Below are 21,526 nucleotides of genomic sequence, written 5' to 3'. Positions count from 1 at the left end.
CCATTCTTTTAGCCATTATAGACATATACACTTCATAATCATGGTTTAGTAGTGAAACACTCTTGTATGAAACTGGATCTGATGGAGCTTTACCCTCTTTAGGTATTACAGCTACCACTGCTTTTTTGCAGGATGTTGGTACTTTTCCTCCTCTTAAAATATTGTTAAACAATTAAACAAAATCTTCCAGATCTTTAAGTTTTTTCCCTCCTAGCTTCCAAATTTCCACAGGAATACCATCTATTCCTGGGGACTTTCCTGTGGATTGGTATTCATCACCATTTTTATCTCCTCTCCTCCTATCCTAACTGTTAGTAATTGAGCCTCCTCTACTTCTAGCCTTGGCATATTTAATTCTGTCATAAACATTTCCATTTTTACCTTTTTGATTTCCATATTTCTCTTTTATACAGACTTTCATAGAATTTCAAAAATAATTCTAATACTTTTACAGAATCCCTTGTTATCTTACTTGTTATAAGATTCCTAAGCTTGGTGACAACCCTTTCTACTTTCTGTTGCCTGAGTCGTTATGCTAAAAGTTTTTGTACTCTAGAGTTATTATAAAAAACAGTTGCTTAATAGCAATCGTTCTAAACTTGTGCATATTATGAAGGTAGTGCCTTATTTTCTGTTTTGCATTCTGCAGTCGCTCCTCTTGTTCTGTGTGACTCACCTTATTTTGCAATACTTTAACATTTATCAGTCCTTGTAAATAATTCTTGTTACTTCTTAACCATATCTGCCTTTCATCTCCACCCTATTTTTAAATGCCACTTCATTCCCTAGCTAAATTTTTAGAAGAAATTTCTATCTTCTGTAATAGCTCCGGAATAATTTCCACTACCCATTGCTTAAATTCCTCTGTTTTCAATAGATAGGTAGGAGACCGCCAGTGTCTCATTTTTATTTCATTTATCCTGTGTTTTTATTTTAGTTATTATTGGTGCATGATCTGAAATAGTTATTGGGTGCGTATCAAGACCTTCAGTTAAATGCACATGTTCCTGTGAAATGTAAATTCTCTCCAGCCTAGACCATTTTTTTTATCTTGGGGAATATGTAAATTCACTCCAAACTCCTAGTACTGAATTCACATCTTCCATAACAAGTATTTTCATAAATTTCTTTAAAAATCTAGCCTCCTTTGTTGTATTTTCCTTTCAGGGCCCCCCGCCACATCTTCACTGTTGCAAATCAAATTCCAGTCCCCATCTGTAAGTAATATTCCTTGATGAAAGCTGATTATTTCTCCCAGAATTTTATTAAGCTCTATTATAGTAGTTTTCGGTGGAGTATAAATGCATGCCACTGTAATCCTCTTCCCTAGTACTACATATCTATCATTATCTTTTTTATCCTATTCCATCACTATTGGAGCTTCTCTTACAATTAATATAAGTAGGCCTCTTTTCCTCTGTCCCAAGTATTCTGCTGAATAACTGTCCTGAAAAACTTTTCAAATTCACGTGTTCAGTTTGTTTGAGACAACTTTGTACTTTATGTTGTGTAAGTAAATTGTGATGTTTATAAGAACATCAGCAAAAAGAAGCGGTGCTGTTGTTTAATTACAAGTCTTGTGGCATCAGCCCACTAGTGTATGATCACAAATGTGAGATTTTTTCTTCTTGTTAAAAGATGAAAATTACAGTATCTAAGGGATTTTGTAATTGATATCAGAGTTAGTATACTTAAATATCAAGGAAGTATGGTGTTCCCCATATTGGAGGTTCAGGAAGGTGAAGCCCCTTTACAGAAATGCTTTAACAGTTAAACAGTAAGTTCTGTATTTAGTGATCACATTTCTGTGAAGCCCCTTTACAGAAATGCTTTAACAGTTAAACAGTAAGTTCTGTATTTAGTGATCACATTTCTGATCATAAATCACTAACTTGTCGAACTTCAGTCATGAAGCCTGCAATAAAAGGTGCATGTGGGAAGCCAAAGCCAAGTTTCAAAGTGTGTAATCATTACTTCTGTTGGAGATCCCAGTAGCCCTAGTTTTTTTAATTAATGGTGAGCACAATGATGACCCTAGTGATACAGGTCATAATGCTTTAAAAGGGTGCAATGTACCCATTGTAGTTGCATCATTTTATCCAGTTGTTTCAGCTTGACTACAACTCTGGAGTTTCAGGCACTGGGAATGAAATGCGCAGAACAAAGTGAGTGCAGTGATCATACTCTTGATTTACAACATTATGTCTTGGTCATTGGCTCATAGAGGCAGTAGATGCTGAGTAACAGATAGCCAGATTTAACTGGGCTAAACATTGTAGTCATAATTGTGACGATGTGCCCATAAAGAACATTTTGACTTTGATCATGAAGAAAGGGGACAATCAGAACTGACCAGGCAGAGCAGTGTAATCAAGATATGCATGCTGTGCTTCTGCAGAGCATTGTGGCTTTGGTCTTGGTAGTTCTAGCTGTTAGTGCCAAAATGGAATTGTGTATGTGTTTTTGCTCAGAATTGTTTTCTGTGTTGTGGAGACTTCTGGGACAAATGGGGATTGACAAAACACATTTTTTTCATAGTTTCTTTTAGGATCACAGAACTTTTTTTAACTTATTTTAATAATCCTGTTTCTGTGCATTGAAACAATGGGTAGATATGCATGCTAAAACTGTGTTCTCTTGTAGAGAAACTGAACCTGTTTTGGTTTAGGCCTATTGAACAGTGTCTGCCATAATATTGATTTTGTAATCTTGAGGTCTGTTTTCTAGGGCCACGCTGCGGTGCATTGCTATCTTGGCTTCTCTATGTATGCAGTCATAATATTAGTTTCTTGCTGTCTTCACAGGGGAGCTTCCTTGGGAAGGATGCAAGTGGCAGAAGAGGCCTGTGCCCAACTTGAAGATGAACTGCTCGTAAGGATAGCTTTTGTTTCTTCTCCTCTGTTAGATCTTTTTGCTTACAAGTCAGCATGTGAGCATTTTGAATATTGTTTTGAAAACTGTAAGCCATAATCACAAAACATGTTGCTTATATGCACGGATAAGCACTTGTTAATATGCAAAGGATTCTTGTTTGCTGTATTACAGTTCAGTTTACTGCTTAAACAAGGACCCAGTCATTAATTTGCTTAAGTAAGGATCTGTGCAGTTCTTATATTGGGGAAACGTGCATTACAGTTTTTTTTTTTAATGAGTCCTACCCTATCGATATCAGATCCTACCTTGAGCACTGGCTGGGAAGCACTACCACTGAGGCTGTTGTCCTTCAGAGGTGGGTATTATTCATGCTGTACCCATTGGTGTCCTCCACTGCCCCATTGCATGGAATGCAGTGATTTCCATGTTGGAAATTACTCTGCCATATTACAAATGTCTTCTCTTTTAGTGCAGTCCACCGGTATTGCTTATTGTGCTCCATCTAGGCTCTATAGCCATTGTTGGGAGAGTAAGTTGTAGATTGTAAACCCTACTCCCATGAGAGGAGAAACATAAGCACTTGCGAGTTTCATGACTCCTTACCACTTGCCATTTGTCACTGATTAAACCGGAGATGCTGGTGTCCCAAACAGAAGTTCTTCTGCAACATTGGATAATTGTTTTGGGGGAGGGTAAATGTTTAGTTGTTGTTTAAGTCATAGTGTTAAAGAATTAAGAGAACTATGCTAATGTAACATAAAATAATTATACCAGTTTCAAGTCTCCACCTTGTTTGCTAACGTGCTCTAAATAATTAGATATGTCTACTTCCATTCTTAAATGGATACTTTCTACATTTAAATTTAGTGATTTTCTCTAGGGGCCCTTGCAAAAAGACCTACCTCTTTAGCCAGTGTGTGTAAACCAGCAGAACAAATTAAAGGGATCGATGTAGTATGAGATGTGTTTTTTCCCCTCTGTGTGTCTCTGTGATCCACTGAGACTGTTTGCACCTGAGATCCAAGCCTCAGAGCTTCAAACCCAAAATGTTTTGTGGGAATTTGCCCCTAAATTTGTTTCTTATATTAATTTGCTTTATTTCTGACATTAGGAGTTCTGTGATTGCTTTACTTTGGAAGCTGTATGTACTTTATTTCGGGTCTATATTAGAACACCGAACATTCAAAATGTCGAAAAGAATTTGGTTGTTAATTTCTGTTGCTTTGGTATTTTCAGCGCTGTGGTGGAAAGTTACGGGTTGGGTTCAGGTAACTGCGATTGTGTGGACGTGAGGGTGAGGGTTAGGGCGGGGTAGGTGAGTTAGGGTTAGGGCGCGGGTGAGGTGACTGTGTGATAGTGATGGACCTTAGGGTTTGGGTTAAGGTAAGTGGATAGTTAGTGGTGTATGTATAGTTTAGTGTAGGGTTAGATGTAACAGTTTAGGTGTATGTGTGTGGATTGCTGTTTGTTTGGTGTGCTTGTGTTGTGTGTGTATGTGTTTTGGAACAGCAAATTTTTTCTCTAGGAAAATATTCGCTGTTCTGACTGTTCGATGTTTTTAATTTTCGATTGATAGGGTTCGATATTAGAACACTCGACATTTTGAATGTTCGGTGTTCTAATATAGACCCCTTTATTTCTTGTGTCAGGTTAGCTTGTTTTACAGGAAAGGTGAAACAGTACATGTTCATCATGTTGATCAATGCTGCAGTAGCCTTAGCTACATGGCTTATATCTTGATAAAGATATAATGCCTGGCCAGATTCTAAAGCTTCAGGGCACCTTCCATGCACCCAAACTGTCAAGCAGCTGGAGTTGAGCTGACTAAAAGCCAAGTTTGGGTGAGAAGAGTACTCTCTTCTGAGGCTTTTAAAAGATCAACAGTCAGTTTGGACTTTCCTTTGATGGACAGGTACAGTAAGTGCCCCTTGGGGGGGAAAACAACTTCCATTTTTTTCTGTTTTGTTCAGGAAAGATATTTTAAAGTTAGAAGTGTTGTGTTTTAACAGAGCATGTCGAGACTGTAATGTAATTTTAAGCAGAGCATTTGTTTTTTCTGTCAGTTTAAAAGTAGTGTTAACTTACTGAAAACATTTTCTGTGGCGAAATTGTGTTTAATTTTCCTTAGCGGAGATAGCATAGAAAGTGCTTTTTACTGTGTTTTTTTCTGTCAAAAAAGGCAGCATTTGTGTACTGCTAGTTTTACTGGCATTTGCTGCTCCTGTTCTATGGGGAAGAGGCACCATTTTTGGCTTGACCATGGAACAGACTACCAGTGTTACAGTTGGTCCATCTTCCAGCCAGAAAAAGACAAAGTTAAGCAAACATTCTTTACTACCACAGCAGGCTAGCAATTTGTCTCAGCCACAGGTGGGTGACTCTGCTGTGGCCATTTGTTGTACCTCAGACCACTCTTCTTTTACGCCAGATCCGTCTGGTGCAGAACCTACAGCCAGTATAGACCAGGGGTTAGCTATGTCCTCTGCGGCTGCTAGGGTCCCATCAGGAGCAAGAGAGAACTACTCTTGTCTCCTGGGAGATGGGACAGGAGAGGTCTTCATTGTTTTGCCAGAATGCTGGGCTCATCCATGGGGAAGTAGCTGCTGCCATTAATAATACAGTTGGCCTCATTTTCCTGTCAAAAAGAAACAGAAAACCAAGCATGTATCTACCCCTCATCAAATTTCTTTTGACAGGAGTAGTTTACAGGGTCTGGCTCAGGGTTTAATTTAGGCTATTGATCCTTCTTGTAGTTTCTTTTAAAAGAAAGAGAGACTCTTTTTTTTCTTGAAGAGATTCAAGAAACCAGTCATTTTATTCTCTTCCTACCATAACACTGCACTTGTCCAAACAATGAAAAACAAAATTCTTAGATTTGTTTTTCTAGCCAACCACAAAGAACATTATTTTATTACTGTAGCAAAATACAGTTCACGTCCAGTGCTACAGCCTCGTTGCTACTGAATATCCTGTTTTATAAATTGTTTAATGATAATTATTGTCCATTCTTAAAAACAATATTTTTTATAAGATATCAAGGGTATGTTCTCAGAAACACAGATCAGCTGTGACTCCATGGGAGCGATCTTTGCCTTGCTTATTGGGTCATTAGGAATCCATCAGTACAACAACCCTTATTTCTCCACAAATCTAACAGTCCATTGAACACTAGAACCTGAGATCTGAACCTGCTTCAGCAAATAAGCTAGTGATGATGGAGAGAAAGAGATTTGTCACACAATGACTGTCCCTGTTCTGCAACAAACTTCCTCTTCAGATCAAGACACTGTCTTCCTTTAGGAAGGAATTAGCAATCAGACGGGTATTCATAAATTCAACCCCCCTTGTATAACTGACCTATTGCCCCGGGAAAAAAGACAAAGCCCAAAAAGTAATGTAGGGCAAAGTTTCAAAATTGGAGACCTTCCTTGACATAGTGTTTCTATAGTTTTATAGATTTTTACTAGGCTAATGACCTCTAGGGCACTTATAAGCCTATCCACGCACCCCAAACCCATTTGGATCCCAAGTACCATAGCCATCTGTACAGGGGGAGGGGCATGTTAGTAGGGAGCTATCTAAGGGATTTATAGGGTGTTAGTTAGGATGATACTTTTCTTATTGACTGTCTCTGGCCATAAAAGACATGGCAGCCAGACTGGGGGTAGCGATTTTCGATTTATTTGTAAAGGTTTCATTTGAATAAGTTCAAGGATGAACTCTGTTTTACATGGATGGGAAGCCTGTGTTTCTTTACTACATAACTTGCTATCCCCAAGTTATTAAACAAAAAAGAAAAAAGAAATGGTTCTTACGTGTTTTTTTACCAACTTGTGATAAAAAAATTAAACATTAACAGTTATATCACTTACCCTGTTTTCTGACCTTACCTGAAAAAGAACAGTTAACTCCCCTAGTTAAATAAGTGAACAAAAGGAACCCCCAGGCAGTCCAGTAAAACTTGTTTTTATTTTATTTTGTTTTTTCTTGCAGAAACTTCTTGCTGTTCACTATTGTTGCCTGAACAGAAGAACTGATGCAGCACACTCCTCACTATAAAGAAGGAAAACAAAATGTTTTTTTTTTTTCTTTTTAATAACAAGGAGCCAAGTCATACTGCAAGAACCATCACCTGCAGTTACGCAGCAGCAGAACTAGCCACATCAGTTAATACTCAGACAGTGAGATTTGCAAATAACCAATCCCGATAATAAATAAGTAAATGAAAAAAAAAAGTCTTGTGAACAATTCAGCACCACCAACCAGTATGTATATGTAATATGTTCATTTTGTAAAAGGCTGTTGCTGCTGAAGTATATATATTTTTTAAATCTTAGAGAAATCAAGCCGGTTACCAACAACTCCCTATATTTACAGGCAGATTTGCAGCTCCTGACGTCACTGACATACCTCCCCCACTCCCCATGCAGAGTATCTGCTAAAGGTTGAAAAGAAAGCCGCATGAAAGAATTCGGAAGCAGGCTAAATTTCACATGGCTTTCCACTACCTTCACACAGAGTTAAATGGGCAGTTATTCCCCATCAACTGACTAGGGTGAAACCAGTGCTAAACATGCAAATGCCTGATAAGCTGAGCTGAAAATTACTATGCAGTCTCAATCAAGGCATTTGCATCTGCTACATGACTTGTTTTATTTTATTTAATTATTTAGCATTTACTCTTCTACATCTGGGTCTTACTGCTTGCCCGGTGCACAAAACACACTTGCCCCAGCCCCTAAAATTAATTTATTATAAATTAACGAAAAAGAAAGATTACACTAAAAAAAAAAAGTAAAAGAACCGCACTTCAGCTGACAGAAATGTCACGCGACAGTCCAAAAATCTTTAAATTGTAGACAAAAAACAAATGCTGTACGGATGTGCATACAGTGAATATGCCTCCTGATGGCCTTTGGCAGTGGTCCAAGCACCACTTATTGATTCATGTTAGTCTTTCCTGAAGAATGTGGAAGTCAGATGGGAAGTTAATGATCACTCCAAGTTTGCAGTTGTATGCAAACTTGGTCAGCCACAGGCTGTTGATGTCTGTCTTGATATCAAAGAAGTAAATACTAAAGAGAAGTTGTCCTAGAACTGTTCCCTGGAGGTTACTGCTGTTAGCTACTCTATGTTCAGCATTTGATCACATCTGCAGTAGCCTTATCTGTACAAGTTATATCCTGCCTAGGATATGACAGCCGGCCAGCTTCCAAACCTTAAGGGCACCTTCCATTTGCACAGACTGTTGATAGATTGAGCTAAGCAGGGGGACAATCAGCAGTGTGGGCACCAAGCCCTTCATAGCTTTCCTGCTACCAAAGAGTGCTACGTTTGCAGCCTTTTGAGAATCAGTGGTTGGCAAACATTTCTCCATAGCTGGGCAGATACATTTCCTTCAGGGAAAAAACTTCCACATTTAATATTCTGACTAAAGTAGTACTTTATTTTAAAGAACTGTTTGTTTTTTGTCCACAATTTAAAGATTTTTGGACTGTCGCATGACATTTCTGTCAGTTGAAGTGCGGTTCTTTTACTTTTTTTTTAGTGTAAACTTTCTTTTTCGTTAATTTATAATGAATTAATTTTAGGGGCTGGGGCAAGTGTGTTTTGTGCTTGTCGCAGTGTAATTTTGGTGAAAACCCTTTCTTGACACTTAGTCTTTGCTGGCTGCTGCTAGTGATATTGCTTCCCGTGCTTCAGGCTTGTTTCTCTGCTTAGTTGTGGAGCAGTTTACTGGCTGCTCATTTCTTTCTTCTTCCGGTCACAAAAAAAAAAAAAAAATAGGACAGTTCACTTCAGTAGGCTGCCTCCTTGCCTCAGTTACAGATAGATTACACTGCAGTGGCCATTTCAGCTGAAGAAAGAGCAGGAATGCTTCTCTGCCTGTTTGCTGGGGTGATGTCCCTGACATGAGTCAATTTGCTTCTGTGGATATTCCTGTCAAAAAGAAGAGGAAAGTTAAGCTATTATCTTCTGTCTCTGTTACCCTAGATAGGGAAGATTTATTGGGCTTAGCTCTGGGCTTATTTCAGGATCTTAATCCTTCACATTCTAGATATACTGGTAAGAGAAAAGAAATTTTCAGTTTCTGCTGATTCCCACTATGATGAACAGAAAATTGAAACTGAGGGAACAAATTCAGTTAATCTGATGTTGTTAATCTTCTTTCCATTCATCACTGATGGGGTTCGGTTCTGAGCCCTCGGAACCAAGTTGGCCTAATACCAAGCTCGCGCCAGCCAAAAACTCTTGAGCTAAGCTTCTACTGACAATGCCCTTCTCCCTGTTACCTCAGATCTCGTTTGCCGCGTAGCCGTAAAGCCATGTTTCAGCCGAGGTCTCAGCTAAGTGGAAACTTTTTGATATTTTGTGGAAAATGTTGCCTTTTTTCCTCTCGATTGTGATTTATATTCATAACTCTCTATATTTACAGTTGGATTTAGACTTTTCACTTCTACTTCTACCTGATCTGGTAATCTTTTAAGTACCACTGGTGGTACAGCCTTCTCTCTTTACCCCTGTAGTATTCCTTGAATACTATCGCTGGTATTTCTTCTCTCTTTCCATTTTCTGTCTAGTTGTATGTTTTTGACTCTTTTGATAGATAGTGTGTGTATTTAGATAGGTATAGACAGAGAGAAAGTAGAATTTACATTTTTCTCTGAAGCCTTGATTGTTGTGTTTAGTTTTTCATGATTTCTGATAAGAACGGTACATCTGGTTTCAAACATTTTACTTCGTGTAACGGTAAACTTCCGAATAATGACCCTCATGATGATTGTGTTTATTGTTTGGGGGTGCCCCATCTTTTGGTGCAACCTCCCTGTGTGATTTGTCAAAGTTTCAGTCAGAGCACTCTGAACGAGTGCAAGAATAAGTTAATACTGAAGGGCCTACTTAACTCGCCCTTTTCAGAGGCCCTTTCTGCGACGGAGGTCTCAACCCCTCCTATTAAGGATAAGAAAAGGCCCCATTTGGTTCCCTCTTCAGCCTCTGGTGACCAGGGTAAGTCTGTAAAACCTAAAGAGCAAAAACTATCTTTGGAGCATAAGTCTGCCTCGTCGGCACCGACCTCATCTGCTCCAGCTACTATAACTGTTACTATATCAGGGCCAGCTTCAGGTCTGATACTGTCTCTGGCACTGACTATAGACCTCGCCTTGCCTGCTACGACTTTGGCACAGTGCACGCCTTCGATGCCTATTTCTGCAATGACAACTGAACCTTCCATATCGGCTTTGAGTGCCCATTCGGCACCAACTCTTTTACAGGCCCGACAAGAACAGATTTGACCCCACTGCTTCCTGTCTCTAAACTTGAGACATTGGTGCTGGTAGATTCCACACCATGGACCCGATACTCTCCATCCATAGACCTGTTTCTAGGCAAAGTGTATAGCCCGTTCCTAGATCGACCTGACTCCCCCATTGGGAGTATCCCCTATATCCATCAGGAACCTTTCAGAGCTTGATGTGGTGCGTCTTGTGGATCAGCTGTTGGCAGCCAGGGGGATACCCACTCCTTCCAGGACCCATCTTCCTGCAGAACTTGGGTTGGCTTCTCCATGGACTCCATCCTATTCTCCTCCTTTGACCATTCCGGTTCCAAAGCCTTCTGCTCTGACGTCTTTTTTGAAAACCCCCGTCTTGGCACCTGTAGTCGACCTCACTGAGGCTCCGGGACTGTCCCATTTGTCCTCGGTTCCTGCTGAACCAGTCCTTCCTTAACCCTGTGATTGGGCTGCAGGCTCTTCGGTTTGTGGCACTGTTCCAAGTGTTTCCTTTGGTTCCATCCTCAGAGCCGGGAGCTTTGTCTGCACTGATCCTGCTTGAGGCTCCATCCTCAGGAGCGGGTTCGACAGAGCGGGGTGTGATCCTGGTTCTTAGGTTGTCCTTCTTGGTTCTGGGCTCCCATCCCTCTTTGGGCAGACCTGCTTTTCATGCCATGGAGAGGGCACTTGCTTCTTGAAGCATTCCGCTGAAGTCGGACCCCCAGATTTCTCCCCCTGAGCTACAGCTGCGACAGGCCACCTCCCGGAATACTGGACAGGGAAGCCGCAGGAACCCTCGTTACAGTGTACCCACTCTTCCGAGTCCTCCTCAGAAGCCCCCACGGAAGAGATCATGCAAGAGGAAGCGCGTAGACTCGCCTGAGGGGTCTCTAACAGAGGACATGGATTTCGATGACAGTGAAGGGTCCCAATGGTCACCCCCTGATGTCTTCTTCGGAGACATCTTTGAAATGCTGAAACAGAGGGGTGACTGGAAGCCCACTAACCCTTCTTCTGAAGAGTCCGCACTTCTGCAGGCTTTCCAATCTTACTCTGGTCCAGCAGATAGAATTCATCAGAGCAGTCTTTGACACCCAATCCTGTCTGGTGTTGCTCCGAGCTCAGACTCCAGAGATTGAGGCTTCAGCTCTGGGTGATACTCTGTTGAAACAAAGTCTCTGCGAGAGAGGTTCTTCAGGTCCTAGGATCCATGGCAGCTTCCATACCAATAGTGCCTCTTGCGAAACTGCACATGTGAATTCTCCAATGGCTACTTCTCTCCCAGTGGTTCCCGAACCTTCATCCTCTATGTTTACAGATTCAGATAACCAACTCTTGCAAGCAGGACCTTCTTTGGTGGATGAGGCCAGACACAGAATTTTGGAGTCGCCCACTCCAGTCCCACAGCCCAAGGCCATTGTGACCACAGATGCTTCCCTGATAGGGTGGGGGGAGGCATTTCCAGGGAAAGATAGTCCAAGGCACATGGTCCACGTTGGAGGCCGACCTGCATATCAATGTTCTAGAACTGAGAGTGGTTCTGTTAGCGTTGCAAGAATTCCAACCAGTTCTTCCTTCTGGAACGATTGCAATTCAGTCAGACAATATGTCAGTAGTCTGGCTTATCAACAAGCAAGGAGGAACCAAGTCCTACCCCCTGTGTCGAGAGGCCAGGAGAATTTGGCAGTGGGCGATAGCTTCCAACTGCTTTCTAATAGCAGGCAGCACACATCCCGAGGAGCACTAACGTGATTGCAGACAAGTTGAGCAGATGTATTCTCTTGCCCCATGAGTGGTCTCTCAATCCCGAAGTAGCGGGAGAAGTTTTCAGCTATTGGGGCTAGCCTTGCTGCGACCTCTTCACCTCCCCATCAAACAACAAATGCAGCAGCTATTTTGCCCAATTCCCCCAGAAGGGAAGGCCCCGAGGGATGCTCTGGTTCACGATTAGCCCACGGGACTACTTTATGCCTATCCCCCCTTTTCTCTGATTCCACAATTCATAAACAAAGCTATTCGGTTGAAATGCAAAATGATCCTCATAGCCCCCTTTTGGCCTCGACAAGTTTGGTTCCCCTTTCTTTGGCCTCATCTGTTATATCCACCCTGGATTCTGGACCCTCTTCCAGACCTGATTTCTCACCCCCAAGGGTTGAGTCACCCCCAATCTGTCTGGTCTCAAGCTGACAGCTTGGTTTCTCCACTTCCGTTAGTTGCCAGGCAGGATGATTTCACCTCACCTGTTCATGACATTATTCTGGCCTCTCATAAACCATCCACCAGACTATATCAGGACAGATGGAAAAGGTTCTCTATTTGGTCAAAGGAAAAGATGCTAGATCTGTCTTCGGCTCCAGTCACAGCGGTTTTACAATATCTGTCTAAGTTTTTCGGAGATGGAGCTACAGCCTCTACCATACAAGTACATCTGGCGGCAATTTCAAATTATCATAATGGGCTGGATGGTACTCCTCTCATATCACTGCGTTTATGTAAAACTTTTCTCAAAGGAGTTTCTCACATTAGACCCCCAATCAAGACAGCCTATAGAGCCATGGCACCTCACGTTAGTTCTACAGTCTTTGACTCAACCCCCTTTGAACCCGCAGGAAAATGTGATCTCAAATTCTTGTCATGGAAATCTCTCTTCTTGGTAGCCATCACATCAGCCAGACGAATTTTGGAGCTTCAGGCATTGTGCACCAAAAGACCCTATCTAATCTTCCACAAGGACAGAGTAGCACTCCGGGCGAACCCATCCTTTCTCCCCAGAGTTGTTTCTGACTTTTCCATCAATCAGTCTATTGACCTTCCAGTATTTTTCCCAAATTTTTCTAGTAAAAGAGAATACTGCCTACTTTCCTTGGATGTACACAGGCAATTGAGATTTTATTTAGACAGAACTAAAACAATATGTGTTAATTTCCTTTTTTGGGCCTAGAATGGGAAATTCTGTTTCTAAGGTCACTTTATCAAAATGGCTAAGGGAATGCATATGTTTCACTTATTCATTTGCAAAAGAACCTATGCCACAGAATATTAAAGCCCATTCCACTAGATCTATGGCAACATGTGTTGCCTTCCATTCCAGGGCTTCTATGGATGATATTTGCACAGCAGCCACTTGGGCTAAACCCCACACTTTAATCAATCATTACAAATTGGATGTGGTCCCCAGAGGGAGAGCTGCCTTCGGCTCAGTGGTACTCTGGAACGTTCTTCCACAAGGGCTGCCCAAGGATCTCAAGGTAGCTGGGGATTCTGTTCCATCACTGATGAATGGAAAGAAGATTAACAACATCAGATAAAGAAGTTATGTCTTACCATAATGTTCCATCTGTGTTGTTGATCTTCTTTCATTCATCACTTCCCACCCTCCTTTCCCCACCAAAGGCTCCTTGGGGATATTTTGGGTCCAAGTGGTGTCTTGGGGGATTTGTGCAGAAATGGTCTCTGCTTTACTTGTATAACATAGGCAAACTCGATCTGAGGTAACAAGAAGAGCATTGTGGGTAGAAGCTTAGCTCAACAGTTTTTGGCTGGCACGAGCTTGGTATTAGGCTGACTTGGTTCTGAGGGCTCGGAACCGAACCCCATCAGTGATGAATGAAAGAAGATCAACAACACAGATGGAATGTTATGGTAAGACAACTTCTTTTTTCTGCTCAGGCAACAGATTCTGAAGAGAGTATGTCTTTTTTTCCCTTGGAAGAATTTTCCTTTTCTGAAACCATATCTAGAGTTGGGTCTACTTTGTTTCTTTGAATCTCATTTCACTGAATTTCATTTCACTTCGACCAGTTCGCTGAAAACACAGAAAACTCATTTCACTGAACTGAACTTAGTATATATGGCACTGTGTAGAGTATTGGAAGGCAAGTAAAAGGTATATGCCCTTTTCTCCACTGTAGTGCCATCCTGGAGTCAGTATATATAGTTAGGGGCAGTTGGGGGGGCACAACCTCCCCACATTGGAGGGTGTGGGGAGTGTAGCCCCCCCCCACCTTGTCTTATATTGTATTTTACCAAAAACTTCAAAACAATACATTTTAAACAGTAGAAATGTATAGTTGCAACACAAATGACTAACTCTCTCCAGACTAAGTGGGGGTTATGCCCCCCACACCCCTCTAACTATATATATCAATTCCAAGATCACACTAAAGTGGGGAAAAGGGCATATACCTTTTAATTGCCTTACAGTGCTCTACACAGTGCCATAAATACTAACTGCAGTTCAGTGAAATGAGATTCAGTGAAATGAGTTTTCAGTAATTTGAGTTTTCAGCGAAGTGGTTGGGATGAAATTGTGAAATGAGATTCAACGAAACAAAGTAGACCCCTAGAGTTAACCATTTTTTCAGTGGAAAGAAAATGATGTTCCAGTTTCTTTGAAAAAAATATGATTTGTTACACCTGGAATTTTCTGAGTATACTGCTGTTCCTCCTGTTCTTTCTTATTTGGAGGGTGTTTTTATTACAGCCTACAAGATGCTCAACAGCCAGCCAGCAGTCCCTAAGAAGGCAGCTAGATTGTATAAGATTCCTCAGTCTTACAAATACATAGTTTTTTAATCTCAAATCCGACTCTGCAATGATTTCCTCATTAAATCCTTCTGCAGCTAAACATTTAGTAAATGCTAACCCCCCCCCCACCCCCCCATGACAAGGATGGACAAGCTTTTTATAGATTTGGAAAAAGAGTGTATTCTGCTGCCAGTCTTTGTTCAGAATTCTAAATTGTAAGTTTCACATGTTAAAGTTTTTGCTTGCATCTTTTGTAAATATGAGGAACATTACTGCACTTTTCCTTCTTCTGAAGGTAAATCTTTATTAACTACTCCCATTGCTTCTGCTTCTCAAGTAACCAAACATTCTTGGAAGTGTTCTAATGACTCAGCTGAGGCTTCTTCCATAGCAACACTTTCTCAGTCTGTGATGAGAAGTTTTGTGTAATTATATTCTCAAAATTTTCCTGAAGTTGTAAAAGATTTAATTTTGAATGTGTCCCTCGATAAGAAGGTTGTATTTAGACCATCTGCTGCTGAACAAAATGCAGTGCGAAAGGGAAACTGATTCAAGGGTTGACTCAGATTTTTCAGCCTTCCTTTTTCAAGTTTGTTAAAGGTTTCATCCCTAACTCAGGACCATTTTATAAAAAGCAAAATAGTTAAAATCAGCAACATTTAGTAAAGCATATGTTCAAAAAAACAATGTCAAGGTGGCTCTAAAAAGAAGGAGGAGCCTCCCAGAAGCAAGAACAGTTCAACAAGTCTGAATAACTATGTTATAATCCTCCCACCATGGCAATCCTTTAATTCCTCTCCCAAATCTGGTTCTCCATTTTTCAAAATAATTAAAATCAGCAGTATTTAAGCAAGCAAATATTCATAGAATCATAGGTAAGTACTAGGCTAGCTGCCCTTGCAGGCCATTTTAAGCCTAGCCAATTTCCCTCTTTGTGCTAGAAGTACCCTATCTCATTTTTTTATACATCGGCCTTACCTATCCCATGGTCGATAATTATAAATTTAACCCTAATGAGAATAATTTGGCTCATACCGTAGATAACTTGAAAGGACCCATGGATGGGCTAAAGCATTTAGGAGCTACATCTGTCCATTAGTAGTACAGGGGACAGTCCTGGAGTAAATTTTTTGTTTCCGATCCATAGATCTAAGTTGTATTTGAAAATGTACAGGGATGAACTTTGTTTTATGTGGATGGGGAGTCTGTTCCATAGCAGTGATATCCTCTGCGAATATTCCTGTGTCACCAGACTGTTCTAGTGATGTTGTAGAAGAGGTTTAGATCTCTAGACCAATTATTTCTAATGCCATTTGACTTGCTGACATGGAGTAAATCCATCAGTAATGGATTGGAGGATGCCTTGTATGTCAGTCGTAAGTCGACTCTTAGCAGTCTGTAGGATAACAAGTATAGGGACGCGGCTTTGAATCAGTCCTCTAGGACATATTGTTTAGGTCCTGTAGCCTTTCAGTCAGGTATGTGTGTGAATGTTCCAGTTGTATGTATCTGGATAGTTACATGCCAAAGGGGGAAATTATATTCAGTGAATGGCCTAATGAGGACTGAGTAAAGGCGGACAATGACATCCACAGATCAAGATAAATGAAGGGATTGTTTAAGCTATATGTTCAAAGCACAATGCCAAGGAGACTCTAAATAGAAGGGGGAGCCTCTCTGCAGTAAGGACAGTTCAACAAGTCTGAATGACTATTTGCTAATTATAACCACCCCTTCCCCACACTTTGGCAATGCTTTACTCCTCCCCCAAATCTTGCTCTCCATTTTTCTGTTTTTTAGTAGATAATCTGAGAAAAATGGGTCTTGATGGTTATACATCAGGGATACAAATGGCAATGGAATTCCATTCCTCCTTTTTCAATGGATTACACTTCATCTACAAGATCAGACTTAATTTCTTACTGTCATTCAGTGTCTGCTGACTCAAGAGGTAATAAAACCTGTCTCTCTGTCCCTGGCAGGGAAAGATATTTATCCAGGAATGTTTCTGGTATCAAAGAAAGAAGCTTCGTGGAGAAGAGTCCTGGATCTTTCCTTTCTCAACCAGTTTGTGAAATTTCCAAAATTCAAAATGGTTCTTATTCCCTCTTTCATTTTTTTTGTTAATTTTAGATTTAAAGGATGTTTACATTTTTCTTTGTCTGGATTATATTTTCAGATGTCCTTCCATATCACTGTTGCAGTATTCTTTACATTAGAGATTCCCTGTCAAGGGCAGCCCAATGTCCGGCCAATATACCAAAGTCTTAGTATATTATAGGACATTGTATGTCACAGTATGCTTCCCGCTGAAGGCACAGGGCATAAAGGTGATGCACGGACGTACATTCCCTAGAACGTCTTTGCTGCCAGTCTGACAGCCACCATTGATGTCGGTCTGAATGCTCCTTCTTCTGTGCTGGTTAGAGAGCTGTGTTTCAGATAATTGCCCCATTGGGGTTCCTTATCTATTTTCACTTTTAGTTTTTGTGAGTTTACTTGTCATCCAGAAAAAGGAAAATGTCAGTGTGGGAGGCATTTTCCCCCTAAAGATAGTCACAAGCAGTGTCCCTTCTGCTTGGGTGCTTCTCATGATCACACTCAGTGTTCTGTCTTCTAAGCAGTTGTCCCTAAGACTCTAGGTAGTCATCTCTCTTCCTTGTCTGTTTACCTGGGGAAGAAATGTCTTAAATTGTTGGTAAAAGGTGCTATTGTGGAATCTTCCCAAAGGTCAGCCGCCTGCCAAGGAAAAGTCCAAAACACACAGGTGTGATTCAGCTGCCTCCCTCAGATGACTTTCTCGAGGCTGGTGAAAGCCCAGATGCTTGCCTGGTTGTGGTCTCAGATTCCTGTGCTGCGACCTTGGTGTAGGCGAACATGGATCCAACTTCTTGCACATCTTCAGAGGCTCGGAAGATGTCCACTCCGGATGTTGAGGGGGAACCTCTGCTTATTATTTCAGAAGGACTGAGTGGGATACTGCAAATCTTAGGTCAAGAGACGATTCCTACTATGTTGGTTAAGTGTATGCAAGGGCTCGAACCTCCTAGGGCTTTTAGAACAGACTTCCTTCAAAAGAAGAAGAAGAAAAAAACATGTTTCCACTGCTACTATACGATTCCCAGTGTGAATGGCAGGATTTTAACCACAGGTTGTTTAATGGCCTTAAAGTCCCCCCAAGGAGTTTCTGTGCCTGTTCCTCCTTGGTAATCTACTCCTGTTAAGAAGCCCAGAAAGCAGGAATCCTCTAAAGAGGATTTGGATTTTGGAGAAGAGTCTTTGACATGTTCCTCTGAAATCTCTTCTCTCTTGGATTATGGATCTCTGGAGGAAGATTCTATTAGTCCAGACTCTCCCCTGGAAGAACATTTCTATGAAGATACTATTTCTTGCATGACTGAATATTTCAAATGGTACTATTCTCAGGTTTCTGATATTCAAAAGAGGTATTATGAACTCCTCCAGATGAAGTCTCCTAAGCCCTCTGCTGTACATTCAATCAAAGAGATGTTGAAAGATATACATACCTTTTCGGCAGTCTCTGTGGCCCCTGATTCTCAACCACCAGCCCCTAAGAAACCTGATAGATTTTATAAGTTGCCTAATGATTGTAAGTTCTTGTACAAATGTACGTCTGCTGATCCTTCTGTAGTATCTATCTCATCTGACAAACCTTCTGCGCCCTTCAGTCAAAGGACAGAAGAACTATGGAATGTTTAAGCAAAATATATACTGTTGAAATCCTGGCTTTTCAGGCTATTAATTACCAAACCTTTATAACCAGGTATGTTTTAGCCCTTCTTTCTCAAGCTTCTAAGGCTATCTCTGATCTATCTGATTTAGAAGATAAGGTCTTGACCCTCTCAAGTCACTTGCCACTCTCTTAAATGTAGTTATGATGCAGCTGATGCCTCCTCTAGGGCTGCTGTCTTTCTGTTCTGTTTTGAGACGTTATTCTTGACTTCATCTCCAGGCCTTACCTGCTGATATTAAGGCTAAATTGTTGGATGCTTCTCTTGATAATAAGAACCTTTTTAGTGTTGCTGCAGCTGAGCTTTTTAAGTCCCTCTAGGATAAAGGCAAGGTCTTGCAGGAATTGAAGCATATTTTTTATCCATTATCCCTACATTCCAGAGAAATTATCCATGTAAATTTGCTTTTGTAGGTAGACAGCCTTGCCCTTCTCCTAAAGGTAAGATGGGTTCTAGACGTGTACCTCCTGTGAAGTCTACACAGACTCCTACTTCTCAGAAGCCTCCCTTTCAAGACAAAGCAGGGTCTGTCTGACAGTTTGCTTTCCCTTTCCTCGGATCAGTTTCCCGCATCCCTGTGTCTTTCCCTATCCCTTCTGAACTGGTTAAGAAACAATTAAGACTACTGGGTTCTGTCCATCATTCTCCAGGGATACTTTATGGTGTGGAAATCCCTTCCTCCTTTTCTGGAAATCCCTCAACCTCATGAGGAACAGCTTCCTTTCTTTACAGAACTGCTTCAGGGCTTTTTGGCATAGGTCACCATTCAAGTCATGTTCCCTGCCCAGAAAGGGAAGGGGTTTTATTCCAAAATGTTTCTGGTTCCCAGGAAGGAAGGCACCTGGAGACCCATTCTGGATCTTTCTCAGCTCACCACCTTTCTGAAGGTCCCTTCTTTTTGGATGTTGTCCCTTCAAACCCTGTTCTCTCTTCTTCCTCCCCAGGCTTTCTAAGTATCCCTGGACCTCAAGGATGCTTATCTTCACATCCCAATTTATCCCCTTTTCAGGAAGTTTTTACATTTCTCTGTCTCTTCTTTGCATTTTCAGTTCTCTGCTTTTCCCTTTGACATTTCTACTGCCCCAAAGGTATTCACCAAATGCCTCAGTCCTTTCATTGCCTTTTGCAGGAGGAGAGGGGTTAAAATATTTCCTTATCTGGAAGACCTGCTGATTCAAGCTAAAGTCTTGCTTCAGCACCATCAGTTCATGATTTGTCTCTTACAAAGCTTGGGGTTTGCATAAACTTTCAAAAATCAGTCCTGGCTGCTTCTCAGGATCATGTTTTTCTCGGTTTCAGGATCCAGACCATTCCCATACTGGCATCCCTGCCTCCACCCAAGGCTCTCTCTGTAACAACCTTTTATCAGTCTCTGCTTTCTCTGGCTTCAGTCACAGCCAGGGATTTTCTCAGGGTTCTAGGATTCATGGCCTCCACCATTCCTATACTACTACTAGCCAAACCCCATATGAGAAAACTACAATGGTTTCTAAAGTCAGTATGGCTTCACACTGTTATCCACTGAATTTTCTAGTTCCTTTCCTTTCATGCATGAAACTCTAGGTTCAGAAGTGGATTCATCAACTTTCTCTCAAGCCAGGACTTCCTTTTCAACCCCCAGTTCCATCTCAGGAACTTTTTTCAAATGCCTGGGACAGGGAGTGGGTAGCTACCTTTGGTTCCCTCAAGGTCCATGGTCTCCTCATCAAAGGTCACATCATATCAACATGAAGGAGATGTGCGCTATCCTTTTAGCTCTTTAGACTTTTCATTCTGTCTGTCTTCCAGGGCCTCTCAAAATCCTCACAGACAACACCACAGTGACGTGGTATATCAACAAGCAAGGGGGGGGGCAGAGTCCTACCTTCTTTTCAGACTTGCCCTTCAGGTGTGGGATCTAGCTGTACTATCAAGTGACTCTTCGGGCTGTCTACATTCCTTCAGAAGAAAATATAGTGGCAGACTACTTGAGCAGATCCAGTACACAGGCTCATGAATGGATGAGTGTGTTTCTGGACATTTCCCATCAGTGGGGTACTCCACAAGTGGGTCTTTTTGCCTCCTCTATGAACAGACACCTTCCTCTTTTTTGTGAGTCCCAAGGCCTCTGGCTTGGAAGTTGGAAACCTTGTCTTGGGCTTATAAGGGGATGTTTCTCCATGCCTTCCCTCCCTTTCTTCTGATTCCAAAAGTCCTGCTCGAGAACAAGCAAGACTCCCCCAAAATCTTGCTGCTGACTCCCTTTTGACCTAGACAGCATTGGTTCCCTTTCACCTTGCCAGGGGCAATCACCACAGGTTACCTCACTGGGTGAACCTTCTCACACATGACAAGGGGTCTGTGATCCATCCTCACTTGTCCACTCTTCAGTTGACACTGTAGGTTATAGATAGAGCTTTGATCCCTTTCAGTCAACTTTTTTTTTTCTGAGGACATGCTTAGGGTTCTGTAGGAGGCCAAGAAACCCACTCCCAGGAAATTGTATTTATCCGAATGGAAGATATTTTTTGACTGGCGCCTTTCTCATAACTAGGATCCATTTTTTGTGGGGATATGTCTTGTTCTGTCTTTATTTGTGTGAATTGCTCCATGCTGGGTTAGCATATTCTTCAATAAAAGCTCACCTTTCAACTATTTCTGCTCATCTTCCATTGACTGCTCCTCTTGCCTCTAGATTTGAAGTCAAACAATTTCTTAAAGGAGTCCTTTATATCAGGCCTCCCAGGAAGCCTATTCCACCCTCCTGGGACCTCCATTGTGTACGTGAAAGTTGACTCAGGCTCCTTTTGAGCCTGCAGCTTCAGCTTCCTTGCAACTTTGTACTTGTGAGACTGTTCTTCTTTTGGCCCTTACTTCATCTAAGAGAATATTTGAACTCCAAGCTCTTATGGCTGTTTCTCCTATCTTGATGTTTCATAGGAACAGGGTGTCTCTTCCTACTAATCCTTCTTTTATGCCCATGGTGGTTAATGAATTGCCTCTTAATCAATCTGTTAATTTGCCCTCCCTTTTTCCTTCTCCACAATCTGCTAGTGAGAATGTTCTTCACACTTTGGATTTGCACAGACAGCTCAGATATTTTTTGGATAAGACCAAGGGT

At 41.4% G+C, this 21,526-nt stretch overlaps 1 long non-coding RNA gene across 2 annotated transcripts in view; it reads left to right on the top strand.

Moving 5' to 3' along the window:
• The window catches only part of LOC122791360, a 110,672-nt gene extending 107,801 nt beyond the window's left edge, over positions 1-2,871 (top strand). Inside the window, exon 3 of one of the 2 annotated variants that reach the window (XR_006363150.1) lies at positions 2,805-2,871. This is a non-coding gene — a long non-coding RNA (uncharacterized LOC122791360). The remainder of the gene's footprint in view (positions 1-2,804) is intronic. The other variant, XR_006363149.1, reaches the window with a different exon arrangement.
• The last annotated feature ends 18,655 nt before the right edge of the window (positions 2,872-21,526 follow it).

Source organism: Protopterus annectens, chromosome 17.part0 (genome assembly GCF_019279795.1).
Source record: "Protopterus annectens isolate FY-2018-M chromosome 17.part0, PAN1.0, whole genome shotgun sequence".
Classification (NCBI taxonomy): Eukaryota; Metazoa; Chordata; order Ceratodontiformes; family Protopteridae; genus Protopterus; species Protopterus annectens.
This window is presented reverse-complemented; position numbering and strand designations above follow the sequence as displayed.